The sequence below is a fragment of the Phoca vitulina genome, unplaced genomic scaffold (genome assembly GCF_004348235.1).
Source record: "Phoca vitulina isolate PV1807 unplaced genomic scaffold, GSC_HSeal_1.0 scaffold54, whole genome shotgun sequence".
NCBI lineage: Eukaryota > Metazoa > Chordata > Mammalia > Carnivora > Phocidae > Phoca > Phoca vitulina.
Genome location: NW_022589757.1, coordinates 4,305,868 through 4,330,269, shown reverse-complemented (window position 1 = coordinate 4,330,269; position 24,402 = coordinate 4,305,868).

The following is a 24,402-nucleotide window of genomic DNA, read 5'->3' as shown; positions in this document are numbered from 1 at the left end:
GACAAGGTGTTCCCATGGTCTTTGAGTGCACACGAATAGTGCATTCTAGAACAATAGTTAACATTTTCTAAGTGTTTTCTATGTACCAGGTTACTAAAAGGATTATCTCCTTGAACATTCATAATAACTCTATGAAATAGGTGCAATATTATCCCCATTTTATATAGATGAAAACAGATATACAAAAGGAAACAGGTTCAGACAAAGAAAGTGACCCATTGTTAATGGCATCTGGGACTCAAATCAAAATTCCAACCCTATGTACTTGTTAGAGGCAATAGTGATTGAGAAGGACCTCTCAAAGTTTGCCCCTTTTTCACTAAAGGTCGGACAGTGGTAACATTTTTTGATTAAGGGAGGGCAATTTGGATTACACATTAGAGATGACTTCATGGCTATAAAAATTGGGCTACATCGAACCACCAGAAGTCTGAAAATCACTTTTTTATCCATATTCTCCCTTCTCCCTGTATCCAAAAGCCTTGCTCCCCACAAGAGTAGCTAGTTATTTTTCTGAAAGTGTTTCAATGTACTCTCATATGTCTCAGCACCTGTTTATGAAATGGTAAGAAAATCCTGCTGCCCAGGGGCACAGAATTTGACTGGGAACCAGAAAGAGAACATGACTTGCACAAGAGAGATGGCTACTGGGGGAGAGACCTGTGTGAGGCTTTGGTGGAGAGGGACCGCCAGTCTCTCCCTGTCTACTACAGTCCCAAGACTAGTGAGGTTCACCCAGTGTCATCTGTAATCAGAAATGACAGTCAATTCAGTCTTCACTGATGATTAACAGGTTGCTTGGCAATGACTGAGTATTGAAAGGCAAAGACAAATGACCTAAGTCCTGGAAAAGAGATATTTCATTCCAGAAAATCCAACAGATAATGGGGAAAGGCTACCCTGTCCCAGACAGGAGAAAGGGAAAGGGTGTGCTGAGTAATCTCTCTCTCCTCTGGCTCCCCAGCACTTTGCCATCCCTCTACCTTAGCTCTTGTTACCGGCTGTCTTAGAGCTAGTTGGTCATGTGCACGTCCATCATCCTTACTGGACTGTGAGCTCCTTAAGGCTGGTGTCCATGTACCTAGGACAGAGTAGATGTTCAATTAATGTTTGCTGGGGAGAATTTTTAGTCTTGTCCTTTGATATATAGGTAGCAAAACCAAGATGTAGAGAATGGTCCTACCCCATGGCTATTCAAAGAGTCAATATGACTCCAGTCTAGCCTCACAATCCAATCTCATACTTTCCAGTTTCAGGCGGCTCTAATCTTTCCCTGGAGAGCTGAGGTCCAAGGCATCAGCATTCCCTAGGCTCTTTCTCAGTTCCTTCCCCTTGATTTCCTCTCTCTCCAAAGTGTGACAGTAAATTATGAGCAATGTGGGGACAAGTTTCCTGGGTTTTCTCTCTCCATGTCATACGGTTCATATAGGAGTACTGCTGGTGGTGGGGAGGTATTGACTTCTGCCTAGAGACTTTCCCTGGGTTTCTTATAGATCTGAACATGACCTGGGGCAGGAAGGAAAAAGGAATGAAATGAAGCCAGCTGCTGTTCCATTTTTTATTGCTGACTTTAAACCTTCCTTAGGCTTTACCTCCTCTTCTAGTTTTCCCCAACTCCGTTCTGCAGTCTTGCCCATCTCTAAAATGCAATGAGGCAAGGGTCAAGGAGAAGGTGGGCATGGTTGGCGCCAAAGTTGGCAGAGTTCCAGAGGGCATTGTGTTTCTAGTATGAAGAGCAATGGGTGAGACTATTTAGTCTAATAACCTCATTTTACAAATAAGAGCTAAAGCTCAGGGAGTTCAAATGACCTGCCCAAGGTCATTCTTATGGAGAGAATGGGTGGCTGAGAAGGAGATGAATCCATTGTCTTTCATTCTCTGTTCAGTCCTTTATTGCTATGGTACACTTATTGAGGAAAATAAAACGAGCAGGAAACACCAGTTTTATTGTCATTTCAAGATATACCAATGAGCTTCAGACAACCAGAGGTTAATAATACTACACTCGTATAAAGACAATATTCCTTGTGCTTCTGGAGTTTTAAAAAAGACCAAGAATTCAGATAATTCTTTTTGGTATTTTACTTCTCAGTATCTTAAAGAGCAGAACACAGCAGGATTAATTTTCCTGCATGGTAGGAATGGCTTCAGCTTTCATACACAGAGTTAATTGGTCAATGTTTTATTCCTGAGGTTTTACTATACCATTGTTTCCATTTTATAGCTTTTCATACCTTGGGTTCAATAATGTTGGTAATAAGTGCTTCCAAAGACTTTGTAGAGTTATCTGCATACCTACAGCTGCATGCTTAGAAAGGACTTTAGTTATGACAAATTTAAGCAACGGACAGTTGAGGAGTAAAACCAAATCTCAAACCATGAATGGCATCACTTAGTGTCATCTAGCAAAGTTAGTAGACATAGGGGATGAATAAAGCTTTAATAAGGTGCGTTAACTTTGATACATTAGGTGGGCATTTTATTCACAGGTACTTAGAGTACTTAGCTGTAGTGGATAGAATGGTAAAAGTATTCTCATGCTTTTGGGATTTTAGATTGAGAAAAACTTACCTAGAAATTAAAAATTAAATGCAGAATTCAAATGGCTTGATCACTGTCTTCCCATATTCCAAAGTTTGCTCCTGGACTCAGAGTTGCTCAGAAACAGTCATTTTCAAATTGTGTCTCAGAGGTTGTTTGCATGGACCTCAGGGCTGGGAGTTAGTAGGGGAATGGGAGTAAGGGGGTTGCTCAATGAACAGGGCTTCAGGGTTCCAAACTGCTTCAATCAGATAAGCTATGGCTGTTTTTTATCCCTTCCCTCCCCCCCTTCCTCCCTCCCTCCCTCCCTCTTTCCTTCCTTTCTTTTCCTTCCTTCCTCCCTCTTTCCCACCCTCCTACGTCCCTTCCTGTATTTTTCTAAATTTCTGACTAAGATAGCTTTTGAATAAAGGGAGATGATTTTTAAAAATAGAGTTTAAATATAGTACAGAGACATCGGAGATTATATATCCAGTATTTTATAGTCAGATTCACTGAAATATAATTTGCAGACAATAAATCACATAATTGTCAGTATACAGTCTAATGAGCTTTGACAAATGTATACAATTGTCTAACCAGCACCACAATCAAGATATAAAAAACACTTCCATCACCCCCAAGAGTTTCCTTCAAAACAATACCCTCCTGCTGCCCCAGGCAAATACTGTTCTGCCTTCTGTTGTGATGATTTGGCTTTTGCAAGAATGTCATAAAAATAGAATCAACTTGTAGACTTTTGAGACTGGCTTCTCTCACTTCTTTTACTAGCATTGTATGCTTTTGAGATGCTTTCATGTCATTGTGTATATTCATAGCTCACTCCTTTTATTGCTGAGTAGTGTTCCATTGCATGGGTATACTATAGTATTTTTCTATTAAATAAGTGAATTTTTTGTATTGTTTCTAAATTTTTAAATTCTAATCTCTAAAATTGTTCTAACATTTATTTCTAAATTTCTATTAATTTTTTTTCTGTTAAATAAATCCTTTTTTTTATGAAAGGAAAGTTAGGTTCTTTCCACTTTTTTGGTCTATTCCAAATAAAGCTACTCTGAACATCCCATGCATACCTTTGTGGGGACATAAGTTTTCATTTCCTTGGGGTAAATAGCTAGGAGTAGAATTGCTGGGTCATATGGTAAATGTGTATTTAACTTTTTAAGAGATTGCTTAACTATTTTCCAGAGTGGCTGTTTGTATCTCATTGTAGTTTTAATTTGCATTTCCATGCTGATTAATGATGTTGAATACCTCTCCCTCTCTGTGTGCTTATCGCTTTTGGGAAGTGTCTATTGATACATTTGGCCCATTTTTAGTTGGATTATTCAAATTATTGTTATTGACTTATAAGAGTTGTCAGATATATTGAGAATATTTTCACTCCTTCCTGAGCTTGCCTCTTCATTTTTTTAATAGTGCCTTTTGAAGATAAGGAGTTTTAGAATGTTATGAAGTTCAATGTGTCATTTTATTTCTTTTATGGTTCATACTTTTTGTGTTCTCTCCAAGAAAACCTTACCTAACGTAAAGTCACAAAACCTTTATGTTTTCTTCTAGATCTAGCATTATTGTTATAGCTTATACATATAGGTCTATGATCCATTTTTAATTTAATTTTTCTGCATAGTATAAAGAGTTGAGGTTCTCTCTCTCTTTTTTTTTCCATATATAATATCCAAATTTTCCAGCACTATTTTTTTGAAAAACTATCCTTTCCCCAGTGAATTATCTGGACATCTTTGTCCCAAATCACTTGACTTTATATAAGGGTGTATGTTTTGATTTTCTAATGTTCTACTGGTCTATGTGTTGATCATTACACTAGTACCATGCACAACTTTGAGTACTGTCACTTTATAGTGAGCCTTGAAAATGTGTAGTATCTGTATCCAACTTTGGTCTTCTTCGGAAAGTAGTTTGGCTGTTACAGGGCTTTTTCAAATCCATACACATTTCAGAATAAACTAAGCAATTACTATAAAAATGCCTGCTGAGATTTGTATTGTGATTGCTTTGAATCTATAGGTCAATTAGGAGAGAATTGGTATCTTAGCATTATTGAGTCTTCTTATCCTTAAACATGTTATATCTATTTTCTTTCATTTCTCTTGGCAAAGTTTTGTAGTTTTCACTATACAGGTCTTACACATGTTTTTGTTAAGTTTTTTACCCTAAGCATTTTATGTTTTTTTTTTTTTTTACGTTACTGTAGATGATATTTTTAAAAATTTCAACTTTCAAATGTTTATAATCACTACATAGAAACACTTATTTTTGTTTGAGGACTTTGTATCCTGGAAACTTGCTAAAGTCACGTGTTTGTTCTGATAGTTTTTAGGTAGATTCCCCAGAATTTCATATGTATATGCTTTTGTCATCTGCAAACAAACACAGAGGTTTTTTTTTTTTTCTTTCCAATATCAATTCTTTTTTTTCTTGCTTTATTGCAGTAGCTAATTCATCCATCCACTATAGAACAGAGGTAGAGAGAACAGAAGTCCTTGTCCTGTTCCTGATCTTAGGGGTAAAGTATTTACTTGTTCACCATGAAGTATGCTGTTAACTTGAGTTTTTCATAGATGCTATCAGCTTGAGGAAGTTTTCATTTATTCCTACTTTGCAGAGAGGTTTTATCATGAATAAGAATTGAAGATCCCAGTCAAGTGGGTTTGGATGAAGGAAGGGAAACTGAATCCAGCATGGAACTACTCACAAGTTAGATACCCAGGGTTCATCATATATACCAGCCTCCAAGGCTCATTTCAGGTGTTGCTGTCCCATTTACTTCTCAATATCTTCTATTAATCTCCTTTGATGGCAGGAATAGAATTAAGTATAAATCCAAGTGATCCCCTAGTATGTGAAAAACTTTACCAATGCAAGAGATTGACCCAGCTCACTTTGGTCTTTCCTACCTCCCAGCTTCTGTTTAAGTCATTTGTCCAGCACTTCATGTTTGCTGTTCCCTATGCTGTTGGCTCTTTATATACATTCTGTCTCTTCAGAGAGATTTGAACCTGGTTTGTGTCAAGAAACCATAGAATTTCCAATTTGGAAAAAAAAAAAAACAAAGAATTTCCAATTTGGAAGCAATCTTAATAGCTATACAGTATTCTGAATTCTTTATCATTTGTATTTGCTCTTTTTCACCCTTCCTTTTTCTACCATCCCAGCAGGTAGAAGAAGACACATAACCTTGAGAAGAATCATCATTGTTAAAGCTGAAATGCAAAAGTGAATTCAAAGTTATCATTCCATTTTTCTGATCTCCAGAATTGATTCTTGAGATTCAAAATGGAAGATTCTGAATGGATCATGAAAGAGAGTTTTAGCCATAATCATTGTATGGGATAAGGAGATGGTGATGGCACAAATTCATGGAGGAGGTTGGAGGGGGCAGAGGTAGGAAAATCCAATCTGTAGGGACCACATAGAGAGAAATGAAGACAGTATCAAGCATTAGTTGAGCACCATGACAGGTTGACTCTGGCAATAGGAAAGTCATGTGAATGCCTGAGGTACCTTCATTGCCATTGGATAAGCCTCCCCCCTATACCACCCATGATGAGGGGTTACTTCTTGATCCTACCAGGTGAGTACTTTCCATCAGTGGAGACCTGTGCATGGCTAGAAATTGGCCAGCCATACCCTGGATGTTGCTGAGCCTCATCCAAACACTCTTATTGTTGCTTCCTCTCAGTGGCCCAGAATACCTATAAATTACCCCCCTCCCCAAAAGAGTATGGTGTCCTAAGGAGGTGGTATTTAGAAGGGAAAGCTCTCTATTCATTCTTTTCTCTAAATGAAACCCCCCAGTGCCTTCATTCATGCTTATGGGGGTGAAATTAGCATTTATTGGATACTTTCTGACAGACAGAAAGTGCTTTAGGTGAATTATCTCATTTAATCCTGAAAATAATTCCATGACTTGAGAAATAAAAAGCCATATGTATATGTCATATATATGTATGTTTATATTCATATATATGTGTATATATACACATATATATATATACACACACACACATATATAGGTATCCATTCTAGGTAATTGCTTATAATGGCAATTGGTATATTCCTTTTAAAGTATGATATTATACTTTTATTATTATTTTTTGCAGCCCAAGTGACTATCAGTGTCCTAAGTGTCATGATACTCAATACATGGTTGTTGTTGATGATGATGATGATGATGATGATGATGATGATGTTGATGGTGACAGAGAAGACACCACAGTAAGACAATTCAAATTCCTCTAGGCATGTACTTCCCAGTTTTATCACTTTTACCATTGTGTCACTAATGGACACTGATTGCAGACAATTCTACAATTATGTTACAACTCTTTAGAACAATTTTTAAAAGCAAGAAGAGCTACTGTGGAAAGTCTCACCATCTCTATAAAAGGCAAATGGATGGTTAGGGACTTTCTCTGCTTGATTCTTCCCAGTGCTGTCTGTACACAGTGTCCACTGTCTTATTAAAAGGAGAACATGAAAAATTTGCCTTGAGGAGCAAATCTTGACTTAAATCGATGGCTAAATTATGCCTTGTGGCTATGTTCTCTGCCACCCACAATCCCCCTCTGACTTTGCACACAGATTTGTATTAAGCAGAGAGCTTTCTCACAGATAGAAGGAAGGTGACCATATCTAATGCCCCTCTCCCCACACACCCACCTGCTAGATACAGAGAAAAAAGCATTTTTCCCCTTGCCCCTCTTTTACTTGCTGCTAAATGAACACAGAGCAAGGCAGCATGCATTCTTACAAGCTCATTGTCACTTCCTATGAAAATCTGGAGGTCTCTGCCCAGTATTACTTCACAAGATGAAAGATAGTATACTCCACAATCTATCCAAACATGGGAAGCTATTGTTTTAGTCCAGCCAACTCCAGAGTCAATAAGTATTTCCACTGTAGATGGCATGAAATATTAAATACATGATTTAAGTGGTTTCTTTTTCAGGTTGTGTGTGTGTGTATGAGAGAGAGAGAGAGTGTGTGTGTATGTGTGTGTGGTTGTTTGTTTTGTTGCCAAGATATATTCCAGGCAGCTCTAACAAACACCATATCTAATGAACAGAACTAGGTTGGAATTTCAAATTGACATCATCTTGTGCTTGGCTCTCCCTATCCCTGTCCCCGCTTCCTGCTGTTCGGTTGTAAGTAATATGGTGGGGCTAAGGTGTTGTCAGGCAGGACTGGCACTGGGCAAAATTGTGTCTGTAACATTCCCTCAGAGGCCCTGGGCTTGCCCTCAAATTCCCTGGGTCCCGCTACCTTTTGTTGTTTTACAAGCATGAGCTCCTACTGTTGTCCCCTGTTGGGCTCTACTCACTTAGCATCATCCCAGGCTTGAGAGAGACCCCGGACACTTCCTGCTCTGCCCATCAAAATCTTCTCCTAGGGACCTGCCACATTCCTGGTGAATCAGTTTGATAAGGTGAATAGAACAGAGGTATTAATGGCTGGGAATGACCTTAAATTAACCTTCTCAGGTAACTCCATGCATTTTTATAGAATGCTTGTTGCTTTTAGAGCAGTGAGAGAAGTGAGCCACTCAACTATGATTCTGGATAAAGAAGAGTGAATTTTTCTCCGGGAGACCCTCTAAACATTCATCACATCACACCAGGCAGGTGTCCTCACGCACCAGCCTAGCGAGAGGTGGCTCGGAGTAGGTCAGCACCTTCACTTTACTCAAGGCCACAGACCACAGTCTTAAATTAAGCTAGCTTTCTGACAAATGCACATGGCTCCTCACAAGAGGAAGGAGTGATAGAGGTGGATGGAGAGGCACGAATTCATCACCACTGAGAGAAAATGAAATCGAAGCAGACATTCTGCCGTAAACAAGTTAGTGGCACGATCTTCCTATATAAACATGTCTCTGCACTTGGAGTTTCAAGAAATAGAGGGAAAATGATAAATACGCCAAACTTTAGTTCTGGGAAATATGTCAAAATAAGCGTTGCTGAAAATAAAACTATTACTGGGCTTGCATTGCAGAGCTGCCTTTTCTATAAAGCACAATATGCACGGGTAATGTGTTACAGCATGATGCAGACATTCTGGGCCTGAGGCCTTCCTTAGGGCACAGGGAAAGGACCAAATATTTTTGTTTGGTGGAGAAAGAACCCATTGTCACAAACATGAAAGAGGCACAAATTAAGATTAAAAAGAGAGAATTAAGAAATAACAGTCTTGGGTACCTGGGTGGCTCAGTCGGCTAAGCGTCTGCCTTCAGCTCAGGTCATGATCCCAGGGTCCTGGGATCGAGGCCCATGTTGGGCTCCCTGCTCACTGGGAAGTCTCCCTCTCCCCCTGCTCATGCTCTCTCTCTCAAATAAATAAATAAAATCCTTAAAAAAAAAGAAAAGAAAGAAATAACAGTCTTTCAAGGCACCTGGCTAGTTCAGTCAGTGGAGCATGAGACTCTTGATCTCAGGGTTGTGAGTTTGAGCCCCATGTTGGGTGTAGAGATTACTTAAAAATAAAAATTAAAAAATATATATAATATTTATATATAATAGATAAAGAAATATTACATATACACACACATATATATATAAAAGAGATAAAGGAATAACATTCTTTCCACAAATCTAGTTCAAGCCACTTACCCAAATGCTGCTAGGAATGTCAAAAAATATTTTACTTCATATTTCCTTTCACTCCTAGAAAAACTTGTAAAAATTTCAGATGTTGGGGCGCCTGGGTGGCTCAGCCATTAAGCGTCTGCCTTCAGCTCAGGTCGTGATCTCAGGGTCCTGGGATCGAGCCCCACGTCGGGCTCCCTGCTCGGTGGGAAGCCTGCTTCTCCCTCTCCCACTCCCCCTGCTTGTGTTCCCTCTCTCGCTGTGTCTCTCTCTGTCAAATAAATAAATCAAATCTTTAAAAAAAAAAAAAAAATTTCAGATGTTTTTCTCAGTTGTTCAGCCACAATCACCCTAATCTGACCGAGAAACAGGTCTCGCTGCATTGATAGTCTTAGCTTAGACATGGGAATGCAGGATTCTTAATTAATCCAGGCATCACGGAGTTGAGGCCTACTATGCAGAGGATGGCTGGCTGCATCGTGGGGATCAGAGGCAAGGAGTTAACTAGAAATATGAAGAAGATGGTTCTCACTTTTGAGGAGCCATAACCTAATGGGGGAGGAGCGGATATGAGCAAGGACCTCTAACACAATGCAGTGAGTGTCATGATAGAGACAAGTAGAGGGGCAACTGGGTGGCTTAGTCGGTTAAGTGTCCGGCTCCTGATTTCGGCTCAGGTCCTGATCTCAGGGTTGTGAGACCAGGCCCACGTTGGGCGTGGAGCCTGCTTGGGATCCTCTCTCTCCCTCTCCCCCTGCGCCTCTCCCACCTCCCTCCCTCTCTTAAAAAAAAGACAGGTAAAATATGAGTGGGGATACAGAGGAGGAATGGGACTCTGCAGGAGAGTGATTGGGTGCGTCAGTGACCACCCAGGCTTGAAGTGCAGTCTCTAGAGAAGCATTATGTAACAGCTTGACCTCCTTTTACTCAACTTAAATTTCATTTGGAGCACTGAGGACGAAGGTGATGCAAATTGGCAAGATACAGCAAGCACCTGCTTGCCAATTGGTTAACTGGGGAGAGCTAATTAAGTAATCTAATTTATTTGGGTTATATCGCCTTTATTTTTTGTAATAAGATAGGAATGGATAACACAAGTTTCCTTACCCACATGTGTTCACCGAATTCAGAGTAATTTCTATGTCTTCTCTTTTACGATTAGTGTTTTGAAATGGGTAGCTCTGGGATCGTGCTTTTCTTTTCTTGAGCCTGACACTCAAGTAGAAGAAGTAAACTCTAGAACCAATGAGTAGAAGTTACCAAAACAGCAGATTTGTGTCCTAACACAAGAAAGAGATTTCCGTTGGCTGTGTTTTCCACAATGGGATGGACGGACTCTCCAGGAAGTGAGTATCCCTTTATTAGACATGCCCAAGCATGTGAGAAAGTTTCCTCTGTTGGGTGGGAGTTTGAGCTGGATGGTCTTTAAAGACTCTTCTGAGTCTAAGTTCTATTCAATTCTCTCTCCTAAGTCTGCATCTCTGGCTTAACCTGGTTTCCATAGAAAACAGAGCCCCATACCATTTTCCGGGCAGTCAGTAAGAGGGAAAAAAAGATGTAATATGAGAAAGAGGGAAAAGCACATACAAGGTAGTGCCCTACCCCACTAGCCACAGCTTTGCAAGAAACACCATTTAGGGCTTGACCGGATGGAATGTCTTGTAGACAGGTTGGGCAGAAACACCATGCCTCACTGCGCTTTGATGCAGGGCAGGAGGAAGGGAAAACTATCTGCTGGCTTCTTCCCATCACCTGGTTCTTACTGATCAAAGCTTATCTCACGGATGTTGATTCCGGGGCACTTCTCCTCTAGGCTGTGTTGCCTGGCCCATGGGAGCACCTGCTAGAAACACCAGTGTGGTTCTTTACCTGCATCTAGAAGTTGTTTGGAAGCCATAGTCTGTCTAGTCAGGGGAGGTCAGGTGAGATGGAGACTTTGCTCCCCCTGCTCCTCATCCCCAAGGGAAGCCGAAAAAGCCTGAGGTGCTAGGAGGCTCAGCCAGGGGGCAGCAATCAGGGCTCTGCCCAGAGCAAGTGCTCAAGCCCTGGGGCCAGTGGCACTGAGCAGATCTGAGGAGGCACGTGCCCCTGTCCAGTGGCATATCCTGTCTGCCTCATCGCTCGTTTCCCACCACAGACTCTCCTCAGCTTGAGCTTTCTACTTCATATGAAACCATAGGCAGTATTTTGTAGAAAGAGGAACAGAAATGAAAAAAAGAGTGAAGGAACACAACACAAAGAAAGAAGTACTGGATAGAAAGATGGTGGTCTGACAGAAACAGAAAAAGACAAAACAAAAGAGTTTGGGAAGTACAGCTTTCTCCGAACCCTTTTTCTTCATTCTTGCCCACCCTCCTGTGACCATCATGATCCATGGAAATGCATTTTTATGTACAGGGTGCCGGCAGGCAGGGGCTCCAAGGGTCTTCCTGGACCCTCTTTGCAGACTTGTGGTGGGCAGGATGGTTGGTTGACTGGCTGAGGTCTTCATCACAATTTTAGAAAGTTTCTGGGCCTCCTGCCCCTTCCAGTCCAGAGATGCTCGTGCTTTGTGACATGGGCAGAGTTCACCTCCACAGCCCAAATAGAAACACTGGGTGCGAGCAAGGAGTCAGAACAACCTGAGTGTTTAGCATACAGAAAGAAATTACAGGGTAAAAGCCTGTGCCCAAAGCTTCTGGCCTCTCCCTATCACCCCCCAGTCACTCCCTAGCTCAGTGTCCCCACCGCAGATTGAAATAATTTCCTCGAAGTACTCACCTCCTCCAAGCCTTTGCCATCCTGAGTATGTCTGACTATGCTCTTCTCCTTAAAACGTATTTTCTCTTGTTGGGACATTGCCTCTCTTTTCAGAGCTTCTGAGGACCAGGTTTGTGTGTGTCCCAATCTTTGAACTCCTAGCAAAATGTCTAGTACTTTAAAACTAGATCTCAAAAACCATCTAGTACTTTGAAAAGACTCCATAAATGTTGGTTGAATTGAATCACGGATCTGAGGCCATTATGTAAGCCGCAAGTGGTGCATCTCCGAGGCGTATAATGACTCACAAGGTCTTAACCATGTGGCAGATGCTGATGTGATGGTACTTGAGCTTATTGTTTCAAATTTCTTTGATTTTGATGTTTATTGCACATTGTCTAGCTCATCCCTCTTTCTTTTGTTGTTTATACTTCACACATATTGAAGATAGACAAGATTCAGTTTCTGTGCAAAACACTTGAGTGCTCACAGAATATTGGCTCTGTAGGTCCAACATACCAATCAATAATGACTGATTAAAGCCAAGAAGTGTCTTCTGAAAGTCCCATCTATCAGAGGTGATATCGATACTAAAGGGACAGTGATTCTGTGGCTTCGGCATGGTCAAGACGTCCAAACAATGACTTTTTTATGGTAATTTTCATGTGTGTATTCCCATACTTTTTATACTTTTTTCTAGTTTATCAGGCATAACTTATATAGACTAAAATCATTTTTTTTTTTTTTTTAGGGAGAGAAAGAGAAAGCAGGAGCACCAACAGAGAAGAGAGAGATCTTAAGCAGGCTCCATGCCCAACACAGAGCCCATGCAGGGCTCCATCTCAAACCCCTGAGATCATGACCTGAGCCAAAATCAAGAGTCAGATGCTTAACCGACTGAGCCACCCAGGTGCCGCTAAAATCATCTTTTTTAAGTGTACAATGTGTACACAGTCACATAGCCACCATCCTCTTTCGCAACCACTGTCCCTAAGCACCCAACTGCTCTGCCTTTTCTAGTATGTCATATAAATGCAATCAGACAATGTACTTTCTCCCACTTGACTTCTTTTACTCAGCACAGAGTTGTTTAGATTCGTTCATGTTGTTGTGTGTTTAACATCTTATTCCTTTGCTGTATGAATATTATATAACTTGCTAACTCATTCACCAGTTGATAGACATTTGGGTTACTTTTTTTTTTTTTTTTTTTTTTGCTGTGATGAATATGACACTATAAACATTCTTGGACAAGTATTTTTGTGAACATACATTTTTATTTTTATTGGCTAAATACTTAGGAGTGAGATTGCTCAGTTGTATGGTTAGTGTATGTTTAACTTTATACATTTTACATTCCCAGCAGCAGTGAATGAGAATTCCATTTGTTCCATGTCTTTGTCAACACTTGGTATGTTCAGTAATTTTGACTTTGGTTACTCTAGGATAGTGGTATCTCTTTGTGGTTTTAATTTGCATTTCTCTGATGACTAATGATCTTCTTGTACTTAATGGCTACCCATATATCTTCCTATATTGTCTGTTCAAATAATTTGTCCATTTCTCGGTGCGGTGAAAGTGTTGTTTTCTTGTAACTGAGTGTTTTTTTAATGATCATACATTTTATTTTGTTCTCTTTTTGTTGTGATATTCTTTTTTATTTAGTTTTTTTTTAAATTCCAGTGTAACATACAGTGTTATATTAGCTTTAGGTGTACAACATAGTGATTCAACAATTCTATGCATTCCTCAGTGCTCATCATGATAAGTGGACTCTTAATCCCGTTCATCTATTTCCCCTATCCCCCCATCCACCTCCCTTCTGGTAACCATCAGTTTGTTCTTCATAGTTAAGAGTGTTTTGGGGTTTGTCTTTTTTTCTTTGTTCATTTGTTTTATTTCTTAAATCCCACATTTGAGTGAAATCATATGGTATTTGCCTTTCTCTGATTGACTTATCTCACTTAGCATTATACTCTCTAAATCCATCCATGTTGTTGTAAATAGCAAGATTTCATTTTTTTTTATGGCTGAATAATATTCCATTACAGGTATAAACCACTTTTTCTTTATCCATTCATCGATGGACACTTGGGCTGCTTCCATAGTTTGGTTATTGTAAACAATACTGCTATAAACATAAGGGTGCTTGTATCCCTTTGATTTAGTGTTTTTGTATTCTTTGGGTAAATACCCAGTAGTGTGTGTGATTCCTGGATGGTAGGGTACTTCTACTTTTTGAGGAACATTCATACTCTTTTCCACAGTGGCTGCACCAGTGTTCATTCCCACCAACAGAGCATGAGGGGTTTTTTTCCTCCACATCTTTACCAACACTTGTTTCTTGTGTTTTTGATTTTAGCCATTCTCACAGATATGAGGTGGTATCTCACTGTGGTTTTGTTTGATTTGCATTTATCTGATGATTAGTTATGTAATGAGTGGTTTTTAAAATACATTTTGGATAAAAACTCTTTGTGAGATATCTATTTTGCAGAAGTTCTTAATTTCGATGAGGTCTATTTTTTGTTGTGGTTTGGTTTGATTCATGCTTTTTGCATCTTGCTTAAGAAAACTTTTCCTAACCCCATGTCACAAACATTTTCTCCTATGTTTTCTTCTAAAATTTTTGTAGTTTTAGTCAAACAACAGCCCTTTTTCATGATTATTTTTATTTATCTATTCCTAGTTTTTAAACATAGTGCTATTTTTGGGTGCCCATTATATATGATCAAAAACCATATGATTCAGACTTATAGGAAATGACTTACCATTTATTTTACAGATATCATGGTCATAAAATAATATGTATGTTAAGATAAGATTTTTGAAAAGAGAGTTTAGAAAGATACCAAAATAGAACAGTGCTCATCTCTGAATTATGAGTAATATTTATTTTTACTAAATACCACTGAGTTGTGCACTTTGAGGGATATTTATTTCTTTACTTTTGCTTCTCTATATTTTTCTGATTTTTTAAATGAGTCTGTATGTAAGTTGTATATTTAAAACTACTGTTAGTATGCATAAATAAATAATAATAAATGATAAATAGTAATAAATACAGCAGGCAAGTTTATAGAAGGCAGCTCATTTCTGGGGCACCTGAGTGGCTCAGTTGGTTAAGCGTCCGACTCTTGGTTTCGGCTCAGGTCATGATCTCAGGGTCAGAAGATCCAGCCCTGTGTGGGGCTCCACGCTGGGCAGGAAGTCTGCTTGAGATTCTCTCTCTCCCTCTCCCTCTCCCTCTCCCCCTCCCCCTGCTTGCGCAAGCACTCTCTCTCTCTCTCTCTCAAATAAATAAATAAATAAAATTTTTTGAGAAAAAGAAGTCAGCTCATTTCTTGCTATGTCTTGTCTGGCAAATTCAAGAAAAATGAAAAATTGTCTATGGAGCTGGAGCTTTCCTTTAAAAATACCCATTTCTTTGACAGGCCTACAGCTACTATGTAGAGTTTTCAATGTATTTTATTCAAAAGTCTAAAAAGTCTCTTCATTGACTTTGCCTTAAGCTCTATTTTTTATTCAAGTCATTATATCATATAGGAGTGAAACAAAAAGTTTTGGTTGCTCTTGACTCCCTCCTCATCCTCTCCTTACCCATGTCCTTTGCTCACCCTACTTGGGAGTAGCAAAGCCCAGTGAAGGTAATTAAGGCTAATGAAGGTAATTTAGGTTAAGTGACTAAGACTATAAGAAACTCAAGCCATTTATCAAAATGCCACCATACCAGGAGAATGAGTTTCTCAGAAGGTATAGACTCTACTAGGATAGCTGGGGCCATGTGATTCCTTGAAGTCTTGGTTTATCTACTCCATGACCACGTGGGCAACAATAACAGCAGAACCTCAGCACCAGGGAATGGGCTGAGCTAGTGGCATAATAAAATTCCTTTTATTTGCATCTCAAGACAAACCTTAAATGAAAGATAGTAACCCTTTGGTGCACACATCTATTCCAAACTCCCACCAAACCTTCTTCCAGTGTCCATCTGGTCAAAACACAGCCTCTAAGTAGCATTTTCTTCATTTACCAGTGGATTTTCTCTGCGTAACAGTCACCAGCTCTGGGACCTGCACGGAGTTGCCTCAAATGGGAATCCTGGTTTCTGAGCTCACGGGCAGGGAACCACGCTGTGGCATCTTCTTTGTCTTGTCACTATCTCCCACTATCTTCACTAAATTAAAACACATTCCGCTAACTAGAGCTAGTATACTCTCCTCCATTTCAATGTTTTCCCATTCAGGTCAATGAGAAACAATCATTTCTAGAGGGAAGCTCAGAGAAATTGTGGGTCATGATTCATCTCAGACTGGATTGTCTGGTTCTGTAACAGCTAGCCAGGCTTCTAGGCCCCTCCCGTGGCTGGTGCCTAGAAGGGAGAGGCATCCACAGACTGCTCTGGGGAAAAGAGACCTGGGCTCACCCTGCCTCTCTGTTCACTCCACAGAGGCAGTCCTAGCAGAGCCCAGCCCCTGGCTCTTCCCAAACACATGCTTATTTATTAAGAATGGTCTGCTTTAAATGGCAATGAATATCTCTTATAATGAAAGCAACCTCTAATTACCCAAAATGCACATTAAAGCTTATAGCAAATATTCATCAAATCAAATAAATTACTCTTTCTTCCTGTTCTGCTCCACTTCCTTAAGTATTTATAAGCAGGGCTAATTAAGACTTTTTGAAGTTGTTTATCGCCTGCATTTCTCTTCGGTTTGGAACAAATGTTTTGGTTCTATAGACTCCAGCTATGCTTTTCAAGCACACAGAAGCCTTCCTTTTGACTTTGTCCCCAGGGACAGAAACTGTGTTCCCTGGAGGCCAGCCTGACCACTGAGCTGAACATTGCAACACCTCATAGCATCCCAACCCCTGCCCTCCAGACCCCCCTCACTGGTTCCACCTCTATATTCTCCAGCAACTCATGTCCTTTAAACACGCTATAAAATTTACTTATTTATCATTTCTACCATTAGTGTATCCCCTAAAACACAAGCTCCAGAAAGACATGGATTTTCATCCGATTTATTGACATATTTTAAATGCCTAGAGCAGTCCAGGCACAGAGCAAGCCCTCCATAATTATTTGCCGATTAAGCAAGTTGATGATTTAAAGGCCCTCAGGAAATCTCCTTTGCCCTTCCCAGCATCTGAACTACGTTCATTAGAGATTTCTGCTTTGGGGTTTCTCAGGTCATGATGCCTACACCTCCTGCTACGAGGAAAAATGTTCATCTCTCCATTCAATGACTCTTTCTGATTACACATTATACAGAAAGCACTGTACTAGATATTTTGGGGGCACAGAAGTGAGTCCTATTTAGCCCACCCTAAAGGCAGGCTTCTATTTACTCTCTAGGTGGCATCGGGCCACTCGAGATAGGTATGCAGAGTGCTTCACAGAGGCCCAGAACTGGTGACACCATTAACCTTGACCCTCAGGGGGCTCAGTGCCTCTCTGATCCCGACAACAGTACTTCTAAAAACAGAGAGTAAAAAATGGGGACTTTCATTCACTCATTTGTCCCTTTCTTCATTAATTTAATGCATACTTAATTTATTCAATGTGCCAGGCATTTGCTGAGTCCTGAGTGTGTAGCAGTGAACAAACAAGACAGAGTCTTTGCCTCATGGTGGTCACAGTTGGCGAATGGAGACATTGGATACTCAACACGAAATTGTTTCTTTGACATGTGACAAGGGTTTTGAGAGGGGATGTACCGGGTGGGTTATAGGAGTGCATTGTAAGAGCCCCAGCTCTGACCCAGCCCGGGGAGGAAAGGCTGGTCATATGGAGTGCCTGGTGGATGGGGGGGAACCCAGAGAATCATGCAGGTCTGCACCTCAGCTCCAGATCTTATGGAGGTGATGCAGGGATAGATGTGTGAATGTGAGCCTAGTAGGTTTTGTGTGTTGCTGTCTTTGTCGGTGGGGTTGGTTTTAGGGGTTGTGGTTGTAGTGTTGGTTATTGTCACGTTTTGTTTTGTTGCGTAGATTGCATGACAATTGTCCCCAGATCTGAGAAGTTTGCCCTGATGGAGTGTGAAGGGTCAGGTCTGGGGGTCATCCCCCATCTTCTGGGCTGTGCCTTAGCGTCACATGGGAGATATAAAAACTCAGATGCTTATGACCACCCCCAGAGTTTTGGGACTCCCAGGCAGCAACTTCTACCACAACCTCATCTTCCCTCATCTTTTTCCACCTCTAGGGCTTGACATAAACCTTTCCCCACCACTGCTTACTCTTCTTCCCCCAAGGGATTATTTTTCAAGCCCCAAATACCAAAGGGTCCGTCAGGTGAAAACCTTGGATTTAAGGTTGATCCCTTCTTGATATATCCCCCTTCTTTATTGCTGGCATCATTCAATGTCTTGGAAAACCTCCAAATTTATAGGCTTTGCCCTAAGTCTTCATACGTTCATGCATTCAAATGATATTAATAGATACGAATCAAGTGCCCCTCATGTGCTAGGGGACATTGGCAGGTGCTTGCAACACACCAGTAGAAAACTTGTGACGTTACCCAGCCTAGTAATTCCTACATCTTCTACTGGGAGAAGAACAAATTGCAAACCAAATAAATTATATAATTTGTGAGAGATGATCACAGCTCTGGGGGAAAAAAAAAGAGCAGGGTCAGGAGGATCGGGAATGCTGGGAAGGAAGCCGTTTGCATTGTAAATGGGAAGGATATGGAAGAAAAAACATTGCTTTTTTCCATCTTTACGGCCACCACTTTAGAACAGGCCTTTTGTTCACTTGGCTGCTGCACCAGCCTCAAACCAGCCTGCCTGCTTCTAATCGAGTCCCTCGGTCCTGTCTCTGCCTGGAAGCCCCACTAGTATTTCTCGGGACCCAGTCAGATCGTGCTGCTTCTCTGCAGAAATCCCTTCAGGAACTCCCCGTCCACAGATCTTGGGCAAGCTAGCATGCAGTTTCTTCATCCATCTTCTCTCCTCCATTCTCTTGGCCACATCTTCACTTAAAAAACACAGACTACGGCCTCCAGGTTGTTGGCACGTAAGCAGGTTTGCCTAAAATGCATGCCCACAGCCCGCACCCGCCCACTGGTCCTCTCCCGGGGGCAGGTTTCCCGGGCTCCCCCAACCCCCACCCCCAGCCTGGCTCAGGTGCCCTTCCCATGTTTCCAGGCACACCTCTGACACCGTAGTTCCCTCTGCTGCAGCCCGAGTCCTCTGCCCCAAGTCAGACCGCTTCTCAGGCTTCTATGAGCAGATGCTGTTGTTACCCCCCTCTGCACTCCCAGGACCTGGCACCAGTGTGTGATCAGTGGATTACTGGAGAAAATGTGGTCCCCTCACTGGAGACGGTGCAGAGTGCAGGGGACACAGCTGAAGGGGTGGCAAGCGGAAGAGAGACTGACACGGGCCCCTCCAGAGCACGGGCACATTCACGTGGTTGGAAGTTACGAAGAGACAGAGTTTGGCTCACGCACCCTTATTTCGCATAAAACAGTAACCGCGCTTACCTCACATCGGCTCAGTATAGTCAGGCAGTGGATAAGCGCTCTACAAACACCCTCCCACTGAGTCCTCGAGCCTTGTGAGCCAGGAACCCCTCAGGGGCTGCCTTGCCCTTGCCCCCGGGGACAAGTGCCCACACAGTTATTTGAAATGGAGAGTAAGAGACTCATCGTATTCTACAAAGGGACTTCAAGTGACCATAAGGGACATCATTTTCTGTTCAGTGTTACCAGAATCTGGAAAATGTATATCTGTAGAAAGTCATCAAGCTTTCCCAACAGAACTGCTTTGCATTTCTGAGAGCTAACTAGCCGCAGCCCTGATTATTAGTTCACCTTGGACTTCGGGGCACTCTTAGGATTCACTTTGAATTAAACAAGAGATGTCTAATTGCATTATGCCTCTAGAATCAAGGATCTGCTGTCATCTACTTGGAATAGATTAGAACGCACAAAGAATATTTATATCTGTGAATTTCATTGTAAAATTTAAAAGAATTTAAACCCACTTTTCAGAAATTACAGTTAGGCAGACTGGGGGTGGGAGGTGTTGTGTGAGGTGAGCCAAGAAGCACCATGACCAAGAAAGGTAAAAAGTAGTTTCTGATTTATGGATCCCAAGGCACAATGTGAATTTAAGATACTGTGATTGCATGCTGCAAAATGCAGAGGACCCTGGAACAAAGCATGTGATGATCTAAGAAGAGAAACTGCCCCATGTTTCTGCCACCAGAACTAACTGGACCACAGAGCCACCCAGAGTGTGAGGGTGTGAGGGGGTTGCTTCTGGAAGCTTCCCAGCCACCCGCAAGTTTCAGGACTGCAGTCCCCCTGTGTTGAGCAAAAAGATGTCCTGACAGTTAATACCATCGAAATAGCCAGAAATAATTGCATGAGAGACAATCCTGTGTGTGTGAGTGTGTGAGTGTGTGTGAGTGAGTGTGAGTGTGTGTGTGTGTACATATGTGCGTGTGCACTTGCGCACAGTGGGGTGGGTGGGTGTTTACTGGAACACACACTCCAAATAAACTACAGAGATAATGTCAATAATGTGGTGTCTCTCCTAATTGGATGGGGGCCCCCGAATGTGGGCGACCACTGGGTGGAAGCCCGTGGCCTGGGCGGTGCAAGCATTCACCCGAGGCAGAACAAAGGGGATAGAAGTTTCTTGAATATACTGTAGGGGAGCTGTAAGCAGTCAGCAGAGTCGAAGCTGTCTGCAACCTGGCAGTGGGTGGGGGCTGTATTTAAAGGGAGAAGGGGAGGAGGTACGGGGACAGGGATGTACGGAACTTTCCCTTCTTTGGTAACTGCCTGGGTGTGAGTAGCCCATTGGCCAGTTAGAGCCTATGGATATTTTGAGGTGGGTCACCAGCTGGGCCCCTCTGTACTCAGCCAGGGGGCGCTGTGGGCCCTGTCTACATTCCGTTGCTCAAACCTGTTGCCTAAAAGCGGCCTCTCCAAGTAACAGAATGAGTTTAAAGAATTTGTGATGTAGGGGTGCCGGGCTGGCTCAGTCGGTGGAGTGCGCGACTCTGGATCTCAGGGTCATGAGTTCAAGCCCCACGGTGGGTGTAGAGATTTCCTACAAATAAAATCTTAAAAAAAAAAAGGATTTGTGATATAAATGAACAAACTTCCATTCCCCACATCACATCAACATTCAGAGGTTCTTGTAAAAACTCTGTGGAGAAAATGTAGGGCTTCACCAGCCATTCCTGTTAATTCAGAATTTAAATCGTTTATTTAATGGTAAAAAAGGTTAACACTATTTTATTAATATGACATTTATATTCCATTGCATATTTTAAAAGTTCATCGCTATTATCACTGGGCATTTATGGTCCTTTGTAAAGACCTTCAAAAACAAGGCAACGTTCCCTGGGGACCCCACCGAGGAGGTGCTTGCTGCTGAGGCCACTCGCCCGGTGCGAAGCCGTAAATGCTGGAGTGTTAACAGCAATGGGCACTGGGGTCCATCCGGAGACCCATCCTTTCATTCCTTCAGGAACACCTGCTCCTTTATCTTCACTGCAAGAGTAGAGCAAAGATCTTATTGTCTCTGACGTGAACTGAGCAAAAAAAAAAGTACCTCGGTGAAACGATTTGAAGTCTTTCCTGCTGATTCTGAAATGTAGCCGAAACCAATCTCTACTGGGCAGAGATTATGGACATTGTGCTTAGCTACCGCCAGCACTAAAAACAGTTCTGAATTGCCAAGTGAGTGGACACTGCTTGAAAGCCGCCACCTAACTAGTCTACAGACATTTGCCTCCAGGTTTCTTCACAGGGTTGGAACATATCCCATTTCCAACGAGAAAAGCAATAGATGCAGAAAGGGACGGATTTACTGTTGTAAAGTAACAGGGCACTGACGAAGTAAGTCAGGCTGGGAGAAACAGAACGCTGGCGGGGACCCCGAGAGCCCTGGGAATAGCATTTGTTCTATTTATTCTTTCCACTGCCCCTCATCCTCCATGCCTCCCTCTCAGAGCCAAAATCCCCCAGACTCATGCTTTGACCTGCTTCCATCTCTTGCCTTAAATTAGGGCAGGCCGGCCCTGCACCATGTAGCTGGTAGCCAAGACTTGCTCGATGGGGTGTTGCAGGGGCATCATGAGTCCCAGCACCCCCTCATCACTAGGAGCTTTAGATTTAAACACCAGCCATTATTCCTAAATAAAATCTATAGTCATCTTGCAAGTCTCACGCACATTGCATTAATTTTTGTTAAAAGTTTGGCAAATCTAAACATTTAAAATACATTAAAATTATTTCATAACCCTGTGTTTAGCTTTTCCTAATTTTTGTGCTTTATCGGGAGCATCAGAAAATGGAAATCATCCAGGCCTCTCCGGACACCTGAGAAACTCTGCTGGTGCTCCTAGAAATGAGTCTCAGGGCAGCCCCGTTCTGTTCCCAGGAAGCGTCTCATCCCCCTGGCGTTTCATCTGCCCTGGTTCTGTGCTCCCGCCTCTGTTTTACTGTGGTCCAGGTCCTAGATCTGCCCTTGATCTCCTGCACCCAGGCCCAGCCTCGCCTTGGGGACGGACATTGGGTCTGCTTTTCTGCTTTGGACTCTGCCTGTCTCTTAAGTCATAGATCGAACTTGTCCTTCTGTTTCTCTGCTCCTCCCACCCATGCAGTCCTGATCCTCCAGAAGCCTCTGCAGGTTTTTCCAGCAGTCTCCTCCACCCACCTCAGATGGAGCTGGATGCTCTTACTTCGAACATGCCCATTGCTATGGCAACACAGAGGCTCTGGTGCTTACACAGCAATCACTTCACCTGAGAAACAGTGCTGGGGGAAGAAAATGTCAGCCTTTGTATGGAAAGGTCATGGGCAAGGCCGAAGGAGCTTCGGGTCACCTCCGCTCCGTGGCTCCACCTGCCCCAATCTCCATGAGCCCTTCCGGAACATTTTTGCTCCTGCCCATGAGAAATTTGAGTGAGTACAATACAACTTCCGGACCTTGTGGTGTGGTTCTAAATCTAGAGGGACTATTATGCCCTGAAATTTGGGGGAAGAGCTGGAAAGGGGTCATGTTCTATTTTGCATTAGTTATCTGCTGATGTATAGCAAATGACCTTAATATTCAGAGGCTTAAAACGTTTACAAACATATTATCTCATAGTTTCTGCGGCTCGGGAGTTTGGGAGTGTCTTCACTGGCTGGTTCTGGCTTGGGATTTCCCATGCAGTTGTGGTCAAGATGTGAACTGGAGTTGTAGGCATCTGAAGGTTGGACTGGAATTGGGGGTCTGTGATCGAGGGGGCTCACATGCACGGCTGGAAAGTTAGTGCTGGCTGTTGGTGGAAGGCCTGCAATCTTCACTGTGATCTCTCTATGCAGCTGGGGTATCCTCACAACACGCTGGCTGGCTTGCCAAGGTGACTGGTCCAAAAGAGAGCAAGCTGAAAAGCGCAATGCCTCAGAAGTCACACTTCCTCATTTCTGCAATGTCCTTTTTTTTAAAAAAAGATTTATTTATTTCACAGAGAGAGAGACAGCAGGAGTGGGAGGAGCAGAGGGAGAGAGAATCTCAAGTAGACTCTGCCGCATTCAGCGTGGAGCCCGATGCAGGGCTCGATTTCACGACCGTGAGATCGCGACCTGAGTGGAAACCAAGAGTTGGATGCTCAACTGACTGCGTCACCCCTGCAATGGCCTTTGGGTTACACAAGCCAGCCCTATGTGTTGTGGGGGGAGACTCTTCAGAGGAGCTATCGTCAGGAGGGGAGCATCACTGGGGACATGCTGGAGTCTGGTTACACAGAAGGAGATGAAGAGGGAATGCAGCCAGCAATTCATTTTAGGGTTTTCTGGATTAAGCACACGGTATTAATTTTGGGTGACCTGTGACCATACCTGGGCATAAGGCCCTGAACTCCCACACTCAAAGCCCCCCAGCATCCTTTATGCCAATGGTGCCACTGGCAACCCTGAATTCGATAAAGGTGTTCTGAGATACCGATCTCCCCAGGCCATGGGGAAACTGAGCCAGGCTTGAGGTAGACAGGGACAACTGAGCAAATATTATTTTCTGTGTGTTCTATGACTATATGCAAACTGTATATGCCTAATATATGAAAATATCTATTCTCAATTATTAGGAAAGTCCCCTTGCCAAGGTGCCAAAAAAGAGAGCATCAGGCTCCCATGATGCAATGTTCAATATAAGGCCAGTAAGTCAATGTGTTAATAGTGCTGTTCAGATATTCTGGAAATCAGTCATCTGTGGTCTCCCAATGCTGTAAAGTACCAGAAGACATGTACTTTAATTTCCTGCTATAGTTATAGGTTTATTTACTTCTCATTTTCAGTTCTGCCAATTTTTCCTTTCTATTTTATTTTTTTAATTATTTTTTTATTACATTATGTTAATCACCATACATTACATCACTAGTTTTTGATGTAGTGTTCCATGATTCATTGTTTGCATGTAACACCCAGTGCTCCATGCAGAACGTGCCCTCTTTAATACCCATCACCAGACTAACCCATCCTCCCACCCCCCTCCCCTCTAGAACCCTC